Raw genomic sequence first — 12724 nt, forward strand, 5'->3', positions numbered from 1 at the left:
GTTGAAATGTGCACGGAGCAAAAAAAAAAAAAAAAAAAAACCATCAGGTCGAACAGATTTTAAATTATGAAAAAAAAAAAAGTTGGGAAAACATCTGGGGTGGCGGCCACAGCTTGTTATGTTTATAAAACATGTTGGAGCAGGCGGGGCCCGGCGCACTGTACATTTTTGGCAGCCTAGACATCACGTGTCAAACTGTAACTTTTCCGAAAAGGCAAGTGTTTGCAAAGCCCGGGGCGCGGGGAGCTAGACCGTGTGGCCGGCGCTTTCGGGGAGTCTCGGACCTACCGGGCTTCGAGGAATGCGCCCCGGGGGATGGGGAGCGAGGTTCTGTTTGGTTTTGGCTGGTCCTTTTTTGGTTTTTGTCCTTCCCCTTCCTTGGGCAGCAAGGGGCTTCCCTTGCTCCGGCCCAGGCCTCCAGGCCTTGTGGAGGCAGGTGACCTCGTCTCCACCCCAGGGCGCCCAGGCGGGGCGCCCACCTGTGGGCTCACCCAGGTCCCCACCCAGCGCCTCGAGGGCCTGGGGCAGGGCCCGCTGCTGCAGGAGGCGGGGCCCAGGGGCCCCCAGCACCCCCCCAACCCCCACCCCTGCTGCTCTGGGCCAGGCCGCTTATGAGATATCCCCAGGAGCAGAGGTCCAGGGGCCCCAAGCTTTCACCAGTCCCTGGCCCCACGGGGCCGTGCACAGGGCCTCCGGGTCTGCAGGCGAACTCCGAGATCCTAGCTAGCACTTCACACTTTTCCTTCCTTGCCTTGCACTCCGCGCGCGTGTCTCACATGTGCGATCACCGACCCAGAGCTTCCTGAAGGAAGGGCTGAGCTTACGGATTTTTTGCTTCTTTCGTTGGCATTCCCTGCGAGTGTAAAATGTTGGGCCAACAAGCAAATGGATGAATGGATGAGGCCTTCGGATTTTCTGTCCGTTTAATTAAGAGGTTTATTAGCAGGAGCAAGTGCAAGGTCTAGGATCTAGGGAGCCCTGTCGTTGGCGATATGGCCATCGGTCGCCAGCTGTTTGCTCCCAAGGATACCTCCTCTCACCTGCCACTGTAGGCAGGCAGGGAGGCGCCTTTCTCTTTGTGACCTCTGGGCAGCTCCCTGGAGAAGAGAGGGCCCTGGGTGTTGTGTTCACAGCCTGTCCTGACTATGCCTTCTTTGTTCCACAGCCTCTCAGTCCCCGTGGTCTCCCAGGCTTCTCCCCGGGTCCTTCTGGGTCTTCACCACCCGTGCTCACAGCACACTCACTCACTCACTCACTCATTCACTCACTCACTCACTCACTCACTCACTGTCCCTGGAAATGAGGTCATGTGCACAGTTATCATCATGGCCCTGCAGAGTAAAAGCTGAGTGCACAAGACTTGCATACAGCAGCACTGGGACCCTATCTAGTAATTTGTGGGTACAAAATGACGATGTGGGGCTCCCTGATCAAACATGAAGAATTTCAAGGTGGTGACAGTGAAGCATGAACTAAGCACAGCTCCCTGCTGAGCAGGGCCCCCCTCCAAGCCCAGGAAGCGGACCTCAGGGGTGCTGCCTCCACCACAACTAGTAGTGCCAGGCCCACTACTACTTCCTCCTCTTCCACCATCTTCCTCTTCCTCTGCAAGGCATTAGCATAAGAAACCCTTCCCCAGTTTCCTGTCTCTATCTTTCCCTTTGCTCCAGGTTTTTCACTCAGATACTTACTGGAGCCTCAAGATGGTCTCAACATTTTCCTTTCCCACTTCTGACTTCCTGTCTGATTGACCTGAAATGTCTCAGGCAGCTTTTGATCCCTCCCTGGAGACTAACCTGATCGTGCCCGCCCCACAGGGTTGCTGTGTTGCTTCACTAATAATATGCATGTATACATATATTAAAACAGATTTGCAGTTTTGCACATTCTTGCAACCCTGGGGAGTGCTCCTAGAACATCAGCCATCCTCATCTTCTCCTCATCACTATAGTTGATTCGGTTACCTGCCCCGCCCAAATCCACAGGTCTGGGCAAAATATCCTTCCTTTGTTCTTTCCTGTGTCAGGATAATTATTCTCCTCCATTATTAGTTTTGATTAATTTTTTTTTTTTTGCTATTTGTTCATCCAGTCATCTGTTTCTTTAGCATCATTTATTTTTTCCCAGAATTGACAAAGATGGAAAGAAGGCCATCCATTGTTTTTCGAGTATTTTGATGATTTCTCCCTCCTCTCTTCCGTGTCTGTAATCTCCTTTACTCCTCATATCATACTCAGGAGAAAAGGTAGAGCAACAAGATTGCTCCGAGAGGCGCCCTTGAATTGGCTACAGCTACATGGAAGGTTAGTGGCAGCTGTGGACTCCATTTGTTGAGGCCCCAACCTCAGTGTGACTACCCTGAGAGATGGACCTTTACGGAGGTAATTAATATTAGAGAAGGTCATAAGGAAGGGGCCCCGATTCGATAGGACCGGTGTTGTCATAAGACAGACATCAGACATCTCTCACTGTGCACACACAGAGGGTAGGCCATGGGAGCATCCAGAGAGAAAGCATCAGTCTGCAAGTTGGGACGATTTCTCACCAGAAACCAAATTTACTGGACTTGATTCTGAACTTGTAGAAAATAGACTTCAGTTGTTTAAGCTCCCTCGTCTGCGATATCTACTATGATAGTTCAAGCACACCGATGGAGCGGCAAAATCAGAACCTAGCCTTCCCCGCAGAGCAGTGACTTCTGAACTAGCCTATAAAGTCCTTGCGGATGGTGACTGAGACTTTTAGATCTTCTGCATCGTCTATTGACTCCAACCGAGCCTGTGAGAGAGGCAGTGGTGCACGCATGCCCAAACGGACAGAAGAAAGTCACTGATGCTTCAGCAGCTGGTATCTTTGATAACTTCTGTTTGGTTATCTGGTGCAACTCGACAAATCACCACGTAATCTGATGGCTTAAAACAGCTATGTATTTGCTCAGGATTCTGTAACGTAGGCAGGGTTCAAATGGGAGACCTCATTTTTGCTCAATGCAGCCTCAGCTGGAATGGCTCCTATGGGGCTGGAGGGTCCATTTCTTGTATGGCTTACGTCCACAGATGGCAAGTTTGGAATGCTGGCAGTCAGCAAGGAGCTCAGCTGGGGCTACCTGCTGTGTCTTGTTTCTCCCTCATGGGCCCTCTTCCCGCCTGGGCTGGTCTTCTCCCAGCATGAAGGCTAGGCTCCCAGAGGGAGCATCCTAACAGCAAGTGTACTAAGTACAGTCCCAGTGTCCAAGCCCACACCGCCCAGTACAGGAGCCTGTAGCCATGTGTGCCTACAGAGCACTCAGTACACTTAATCTGAACTAGATGTACTTTAAGTGCAAAATACACACCAAGTTTGGAAAACTTAGATCAAAAAATAAATGGAAAAAATGCCACTTGTACCTTTTTTCACTATTGATCATATTTTTGAATAATATTTTAATCTTTTGGGCTAAACTAGATACACTCTTAAAATTAACTTCATCTGTTTCTTTCACTTTTGTTTTCAATGTGACTGCTTAAAATTGGAAATTACATCTGTGGCTCACATATTTGTACCGTGCTGGTCCCTGAGCTAACCAGGGCCCTGCTTGTGTCATGCTTGTTGTTTATCAGGAACCAAAGCTGGTCACATGGCCAAGCCAGACTCATCCTGGGAAGGAGTTCCACAAAGGTGTGAGCACGGGAAGGAGGGACTGATTGGGAACCAACCAAATGACACTCTACCATAACTTTCAAGGTTTCCATTTTGTTCAATTTTAAAACAATAGAATGCATTTTTGTAAAAAGACTCGGTACAGAAAAACTCTATAAAAAGTCAGAAAAAAACTTCAACTTCGTACGTAATAGTATATGGTATTTTGGATATTTAAGTAGTGACCATGCAAGTATTAACCCCCTATGTATGTAAAGCACCAGGTGTTGGAAAAAGGAGTAAAAGGTTCACAAGTGGCTTAAAAGTTGAGAAATTCAAAACAAATTTCTGGAATAGAAGAATGGACAATACAAAGTGTGCCATATGAAGACCTAGTTGTGTGTTACAAAATACATGCCACATGGTCTACTTGCTTATCCGTTGTGTCTCCAATTAGATTGTGTGTGTGTGTGTGTGTGTGTGTGTGTGTGTTTCCATCTAGGGTTCCTGAGATTCTTTTTTTTTTAGATTTATTTATTTATTTGAGAGAGAGAGAGCACGCCCATGCATGAGTTGGGAGAGGGTTAGAGGGTGAGGGAGAGAGAATCTCAAGCAAACCCACCACTGAGCATGGAGCCTGACACAGGCTCAATTCCAGAAGCCTAAGATCATGACTGAGCCCAAATCAAGTCGGACACTTAAATGACTGAGCCACCCAGGTGTCCCTAGGGTTCCTGAGATAGTAAGGGGATTGGAAGTAGAAGCAGCTTAGGAATGTTCGATTATTATAATTTAACAAGTTCACTTTCTGTGCGTTTCTAGTGGAGAACTTGTGCCGAGGGTGTCTCATGGGTTTTCACAGGAGATGGAGAAAGAAGAGCAATGATATCAAGGGTATTTCTGGAAGAAGAGGTCCTTACAGGTGAGGTGGGGTTCAGTCCCTGTAGAGAGTTCAGAGGATGCTAAGACTTTTCCAGTATCATGTCACATGGGCAGACAGAGCTTGTGAGACTGCTTCACCCTCAGGCATCTTGGGGGTGGGTGGCAGTGAGGTGAGCTTCATATTTTTGGTCTCAGTAGCAGAGGCTTGAGTTATGATGTCTACACAGGGAGGGGAGATGGCTGCAGTTGTTTTCTAGGGCTGCCGTAATGCAGCCCCACATGCTTGGTAGCACAAATGACAGAAATTCATTTTCTTACAGTTCCAGAGCCTGGAAGTTCCGTGGCAGGGTTGGCTTCTCCCTGGCTTGTAGATGCCATCCTTTCCCTGTGCCCTCACATGGTCTTCCCTCTGCCACGACCATGTCCTAATCTCTCTCTCTTTTAAAGACACCACCGGTCGGGATCAGACTCAGGCCCATCCTAACACCATCACCTGAACCGCTTCTTTGAAGGTCACATTCTAAGGTACTAGAATGTACCTCACCTCAACAGGTGAGTTTTCAACATTTTTGAGGAATTTTGAGGAATTTTCAACATTCTGAGGAATAATTTGCCAATAGCAAATTATTTTGGGTTGAGCCCTCTCTCTGACAGAATGGTTCTTGTTGTCCAAAAGCATAAAAAATCTGGTTGAAAAGTAGAAATGGATATAATAGTCCAGATGCATTACAAAGTTGCCTGTTTCTTCCTTTCTGAGGTCATCCATCTGTGGCGAAATGAGACCAAGAGGCAGAGGTGCATAATTAAGAGGAAAACTGAGAGTTTTCAGTAAGTATTGCTGCTTGTATCCACAGGGGCACACATACACTCAGAGGGCCCTTTCTGACACTTCTGTTTGCCCTTGCTCGGGTCAGCAGCAATGCCTTAATTAAAATAACACAGCCCTGGGGCTTCAGACAGAAGAGCCTTCTCTGAGAAACCAGGACAGCACTGGGCTGTGGACCCCAATATCCCAAATCCTACAGCCAGGAAAGTCAAGGTTTAAGTCCTAACCACATGAGAACCCCAAACTCTGTTCAGTGCCTAGAGCTTTGCATATTTTAGGTGATTACTACTTATTGTGGACTCACTGCTAAAACGCCCAAAACACTCTAGCCTATTATGTACCGAAGCTGGAAGAGTTTCCTCTGACTCTTTATAGCGCTTTTTATATCAGGTCATTTTACATAATTGCATTATATGTTTTTGAAACTGAGCAGAACGGAAGCATTGGAAGATGTGATATAACACTAACGATGCCTTGACTTGATGAAGACAGAGGGAAGAGCATCCCAGAGAGAAGGAACAGCATGTGCAAAATTGGGGAGGAAACAGGGTGAATTCCAAGGATGGAGAGTTGCCCATTGGGACCCCATCAGACAGTGAGGAGGTGTGTACTGGGCGATGTGGTCTGGGGCTTGAAGAATATGTCATTTGGGGATGGACAGAATCACAGAATCTTCCATCTCTGTCCTCAAGGTGGGCTGTATGTTTTCTTTCGCTGTGTGGTTTTTTTGTCCCTACGGCCCCATGTCAGAAATTTTCAAGGATTCCGATGAGTGAGTGGCATCTCCATGTCTCAGAACTCACCTTTTCTCCTTAATCCCCAGCCCTCAGGACAAGGGAACTTTCTAGCAGGTGGCTGCCAAAAATATTTATTGCTTGACTACCATGGCTGCACCCTAACTTCCTGCCTACACACTTTCAGGAACCTCTCCTAGTGCTGCAATGGGGGCGCCTCCCCTGCCCTCTGATAACAGCCCGTGTGACAGCAACAGCTCCACTTGACATCTCCCATTTTCTATTTCTGTCTCTGGCTCCCCTTCCCTTCCCAGAAATCTTAGCCATTAGGTTGCTTGAAGATGTCCCAACTGATCAAGCCTGAGGAAGTCCTACTCATGTCTGCACAGAGAGTCTTAAGCTTGGGAACTGACCATCCCATCCTTCCAGATACTTAGGCAGGAAAAAAATGGAGCCAACTCACTCATGAATTAAAGCAGTTCTTTGTCACTTTTGTACTTGCCCCTTCTTTTGCCTGGGATGCCTCTTACCCAAATATCTTTATAGGCCCGTTCCTCACTTCCTTCCCATATCTACTCAAATATCAGAGAGGGCTTCTCTGGCCACCCTGGAATAAAGCCATGCTTCATTGATGGTCTTCTTTACCCTAACTTCTTCATATTTTTCCTTAGCCTGCTCTCATGGGTTTTGGAAAGTTAATGTCCTCTGATGTTGCTCAAGTCATAATTCACCCACTATCTACTCATTGTATAAATATTTTTTGAGCACCTACTATGTGGCAAGGACAATGCTATGTTGTGCTGATAAAGGGAGGAACGCAAGGGAGACTTCTACTCTCATTCTAGTCTGACACAACGAACAAAGTAGTGAATAAATCCATTCAATCATCTTACTATGGAAATGGGGGTGGGGGGGACCTGTTGAGGACTGCCTTCACTTGAGTGGTGAAAAGAAGGCTTTTGTGAGGAAAAAGATTAGATGGAGAAAGTTGCACCAGCCTCTGCTCGGCCAGCTTCCAGCTCTCACTTCTCTCACTCTAATTCAAGATCGGAGTGGGCAGGGAACAGGTGCTGTGGCATCCCTGCCATCAACCTGTCTTCCTCCCTATTCCACTTTCACCTTCCACCAGTTCCAAGAGAAGCACTTCTGTGCATGAATGTTGTTGATGGGTATGATAGGTGGTTTGGGGATGAGGGGTTGGGAAGAAGACCGGCTCATTCTCATTTGCAGAGTTGAAGCCCTGGCCTAGCCATGTGCTGTGACGTTTCAGAACAGTTCACCCCACCTGGGGACTGCTTACCCAAGCCTAAGTTGGCAGTCCTTTTAATCTCATGAAGCTCCAAGTCTTTTCAAGGTATAAAACAGTGACCTTTTCAAAATGCAAATCTGATCATACCACCCCCCTGCCCTCGTTGAAAGCCTTACAGTGACTTGGGATAAAAGCCACTTCTGTACCATGAGTTAAGAACCACATGTGGTCTGGCACCAGCTCCTCCAACCCCGTTTCCTATTGCCACCACACTGGGTCACACTGGGCACCTTTCAATCCTTTGGATTCATCCTGCTTCCTCCTTTTTGCACATGCTGTTCCTTCTTTTTGGAATGTTTTCCCCTCTATCTTAACCAAATTAACTCATCCTTAATATTTAACTCAAATGTTTTATTTCTTTAGGGAAGCCTCTCTATGGCCCCTTGCATTTTTCTTTTATAGCATGTGCCTTGGTTGTAACACCATATTGATCTGTTTGACACCCGATTCATGTCACCTCCCCCAGTAGAAAGTAAGCTCTCTGAGGTCTGGCACTGTGATCATTTCTGCAGCCCGCTGTATGCCCAACCTTAGCACGAGGCCTGCAACGTAGCAGGTACTTGTTAATGTTTGTTGAATAAGTGAACGACTGAATGAATGGAAAAAAAAAATCTTTCTTTGTGCTCTCCTTCAGGCATAAACAAGATCACTAACAGTTGTTGGATTTTTCCAACGGGCAGTCCCTGTCCAGGCACACAGTCCCCTACATAGAAAATATTGGGCCACTGATCTAAGAAGCAGTCCCTTCTTCTTGCAAATTATTTGTTGCTTTTTCTGGAGACAGTCCCGCCCTAGAGACAGTAGTGTTCATGTTGGAGGTGGGTGAGGAGGGGGTGTCTGGAGAAGAACACTCCAAGTGAGCTGACCTGTCTCTCTGTATTCCGGTTTTGTGTGTGAGTGCTCATGTGCACCCGTATATGTACAGAGGCTACTTCTATATTTATTTGCCCATCTTCTTCTCCTGTTCTTTCCTTCTCAACCCAAGTTATAGTTTCTTCCAATGGTTGTTGGTATAAACGGAAAAATGGTTAGGGTCATAAATAAGATGCAGTGGGGAGTAACTGGCATAGGTTTGGGGGATGACTGGCCCTCCCTCCTCCTCTATAATTTATTGTTTTTCTTCTGTGGGAAGCCAAATGATATTTCTCTAATTAACAGACACAGGCAACTATCATATAAATCAACCTCACAGCCTTTTTAGTGATGCAATCACTTTATGATCAGGGGATATAAATTAAACATCACAAACACATCTCAAGCAGCAAAGCATAATGGGAGTAAGAGAGAGGGGCTTTCTGACTCTGGGGATTGTGGACACTGAGAGGGATCTTCACTGTCTGGAAGCTACACCCAACATCACTGTAGGATAAGGTCTACCACACCCATGGACAGGGACATCATACATTCATGTCCTTTCTGTTGTATGTTGCCTGTAGGTGTGACTGCATATATATGCGCAGAGAGCCTAGGACCTGGCTGGAAGTCTCAGCCTTGGTACCTAATCCCCATGTGACCTTTGGGAAGTCACTTGCTTCTGTGAGCTCTGTTTTACCGTCTGTCAATTGAAGATAATCATAGTACTTCATAGCATGATTGTGGGCACTGATGCATTATGCACGCGAGGCACAGGATAGTGTCAGACACGTAACTTTAATTCATTTGAACTCTTATGACTATGCGTATCATTGTATTATCCCCAGCCTCACATTCTGTGTCTCCCCATCTTAGTGGACATAATCATTTAAGATGCTGATCTCTGGGCCACAGACCCCGAAGTCTGATTCCACAACCTGGGCCAGAGCATAGGACTCTGCATTTTCACAATCTCCTTGATGCTTCTGATGTTGGCGACCTGTGAGTCACACACTATCCTATGGTATGCATGAAAAATTGAGGCTTTTATTAAATACCTAAGTAGTTCAGCCTAAATGCTACCCACTAGGAGTAAGACAGCACCAAAAAACATCCAGAAAGCAGATTTAAACTTATTTTTATAGTTCCTTCTAGGAGGCCGTCTCTGGGTGGAATGGCTTCACTGGAGGCACAATCCTTTCTTCCTCCCTCACTCAGAGCTAGATTCCTGTGAGTGTGGAGCAAGGCTGGGAGATGAGGCCCCATCTGGCGATAAGGGAGGCAGGGATTGAGCTACAATGAATCCTTTCTACACACACACCCTTGGGTATGCTCCCTACTTCTCCACTGCTTTTTCTTTCCCCAGACTTGGTAGTTTCCTTTACTAGTTCCTCCCAACACAGAAACTTGGGGAGGGGCTGCTATGTTACAGTTTATAAAACACCTATATGTTCATGATCTCATGGAGAATTTCTGATCCTGTGAGACTAGCAGCAAAGAGAGATTATTATCCCCATTTAGCAGATGAGAAGACTGAGGTTCAGAAATAAAAGGATTTTCCTGAGGTCACACAGTTCTTAAGAGATAAATAAGTCTTGATTCCAGGAGTTTTCGTCTTAAATCTACTATCATGTTTGGCAGTGTAACGTAGAGGCTTTGGTCTATTTCCTTGCTTAGAAACAAATGGTTGTGGTGTATGTAGAATCATGTACAGACAATCATATTTTGAGATGAAGCACATGTGTATCTGTGTCAGTGTATCTGTGTCCTGGGGAAGTGGTGTAGAGCCCCCTTTATAGCTCCTCATTCTTTTCCCCTGCATCTTCTGGGAGCCCCAGGACTATCCCACTCACCCCAACCTCAGTGACTCAGCTAAGTTTTCCATGTCCAACTAAAAGAACATGGTCTTGAGACCATTTCTGTCATTTGAAGCATGTTCAGTAGCAATCATCTCTAGAAGTCATGGAACATTTCATGGAACATCATGACATTTTAGGTGAAAGGATTATGTGTTTGAGGACACATGGGGCATTTCCTTCTCCCCTTTGGCCCTCCATTCAGTCATCTAAGGCATTTCTGTGGTTGCTGCTCAAGGGAAGGATGGCCCAACGACAATGGAGAGAGAAAGGAAGACTCCTGTATTGGCTTTTGCATTCCCAAAGTCTGGGGGGAAGATCCACAAGCATCATTTGAGCATAGATCTGGGAAAAGCTTAATAATAAGGAATCAAAGAAAGCCCTAAACTTTAGAAGGGAAAAGATGAAAAGGAAGTAAAGAGGGAAAGAGCTTGAGGGTTTGTGGAGTAGGTTCTGAATGGACGGAGTATGTGGGCAGAGCAGAGCCAGCATCCAGAGGCTCCTCAGCCTCTGCCAAAGCATCCTCTGAAGAGGTCTTGCTTGTGGTTTGCTCTTGGGAGATGAATGGGGGTCTCTTCTGTATCTGCAGCAGCCCAGCCACCACTCAGCTGAGCACAGCACAGAGCCTGCCCAGGGGATCTATAGTGGCCACCCTTCCCATTGGATGAGCCCCTTGGACTCAGTCAGGATGCTATGGGTGACTGGCCCCAAGACTGAACTCAGACCCCATCCAACTCTATACCATGTGACCAACGCGTATTTCAATACAGTGGGATACTTGCATACATCTGAGGCAGAAGTCATGCATCCTTGGACATCCACAGGGTGTGGTAGTGGGTTTTGTTTCTTTTTGAGTTTTTTTTCTTTTTTTTTTTCTTATGAGTGATTTTTTAAGGGACAGTTTTAGGTTCACAGAAAAACTGAGAAAAGAATGCAGGTATTTCCCATATATACCCCACCCCCAGACATGCTTAGTCTTTCTCATCAACATTGCCCTGGTGGGACATTTGTTACAACTGGTGAAACTACGTTGACACATCATTATCATCCAGAGTCCATAGTTTACATTGGAGTTCACTCCTGGTGTTGGGCATTCTATGAGTTTGGACAAATGCATAAGGACAGGCATCCATCATTTTAGTGTCATACAAAGTATTTTCACTGCCATAAGAATCCTCTGTGCTCTGCTTATTCATCTATCTCTGCCCCTAACCCCTGACAACAACTGATCTTTTACTGTCTCCATAGTTGTGTCTTTTCCAGAATGTCAAATAGTTGGAATGACATAGTACCTAGACCTTTCAGATTGGTTTCTTTCACATAACAATATATATTTAAGGTTCCTCCCTGTGTTTTCATGGCTTGATAATTCTAGTGCTGAAAAATACCCCATTGTATATATGTACCACAGCTTATTTATCCCTTAAGCTACTGCAGGATATTTTGATTGCTTCCTAGTTTTGGCAGTCACAAATCCAGCTGCTGTAAATATCATGTACAGGTTGTATGGACATCAGTTCTCAACTGCTTTGGGTGAATATCAAGAAGCAAGATTGCTGGGGTGTATAGCAAGACCATCTTTAGTTTTGCAAGAAACCTCCTAGCTGTCTTTCAAAGTGGCTGTACCATTTTACACTCCAACCAGCTATGACTGAGACTTCCTGTTGTTTTACATCCTTGCCAGCATTTGGTGTTGTCAGCCTTCTGGCTTTGGGTCATTCTAATAGGTTTGTAGTAGTATCTCACTGTTGTGGAGTGGTGTTAGAAAGAAAACCCTCAGCATCAGTACTTTAGTGGGACCAGTTGAGCCATCTCAGAGATCTCCTCTTTCCTCAAAGCCAAGATGGTGGACAATTAACCTGTGTTACACGTATATGCCTGGGGAATGAGGCCATGCAATCATGCACCACATCAGATACTATTTTATGTATATTTGAATATAAGCACATGAATACAGTGCCTATAGTTTAAAAAAATTATGGGAGGACAAACTTTAAGTGAGAAAATCTATCAACTCTTTTTCATGAATGCATTTATGGATTGGTATAGTATCCATTGGCTGCAAATCTGCAAAGTAGAGCTAGTATTTGATTACAGTAGTAAGATCCATGGCTTGGCTTGGGGCGCATCAGTTTCCAGGTGACTGTGTTTTAAGAATCCCTACTCTTTTTCTCTGGAGTAATATCCAGTTTGCTGGCAGGCAGTCCTGATGCCTGACACCCGGGCTTCAGAGTGGTGACAAAAGCCAGGGTAAGTGTGGGCCATGGCCGTGTCCTTTCCACAATGTAGCACTTTTAAAGTCACAGGAAATATACACTGTCCTAATTACCTTGTTTTTCTTAAATGTGAGCTACAATCCATGAGGCCAGTCTGTCATTTTGCTGCTCCCAAATGATTCAGCTGGAATCCAAAGCTTTTAAAAATCTTCTCAAGGAATCTTGAGATAACATGGCTGCCAAATTTCTGCTTTTACAACCGTGTCTTTTGTCCCCCCCCTGCTATTCTGAACTCTGAGCTCCATCCTGTGTCAGCAGTCTTCCTGTTAAGGCCCTATTGATCTGGAGACGAATGAACTTATTTTTTCTTTTCAAGGTATGAAAGTACACGTGGCCCTGGCACTTAACTCCATGGTGGGAGGAAGTCGGCT

General features: G+C 45.8%; 1 long non-coding RNA gene across 4 annotated transcripts in view; it reads left to right on the top strand.

Annotated features, from left to right (window-relative positions):
* The window catches only part of LOC112660613 (uncharacterized), a 128797-nt gene extending 122244 nt beyond the window's left edge, over positions 1-6553 (top strand). For all 4 annotated transcript variants that reach the window (XR_007407525.1, XR_007407522.1, XR_007407524.1 and 1 more), the window contains 4 exons: positions 4441-4540; positions 4948-5052; positions 5258-5328; positions 5760-6553. This is a non-coding gene — a long non-coding RNA (uncharacterized LOC112660613). The remainder of the gene's footprint in view (positions 1-4440; positions 4541-4947; positions 5053-5257; positions 5329-5759) is intronic.
* Positions 6554-12724: the final 6171 nt, after the last annotated feature.

This window comes from Canis lupus, chromosome 2 (genome assembly GCF_003254725.2).
Source record: "Canis lupus dingo isolate Sandy chromosome 2, ASM325472v2, whole genome shotgun sequence".
NCBI classification, from domain to species: Eukaryota; Metazoa; Chordata; class Mammalia; order Carnivora; family Canidae; genus Canis; species Canis lupus.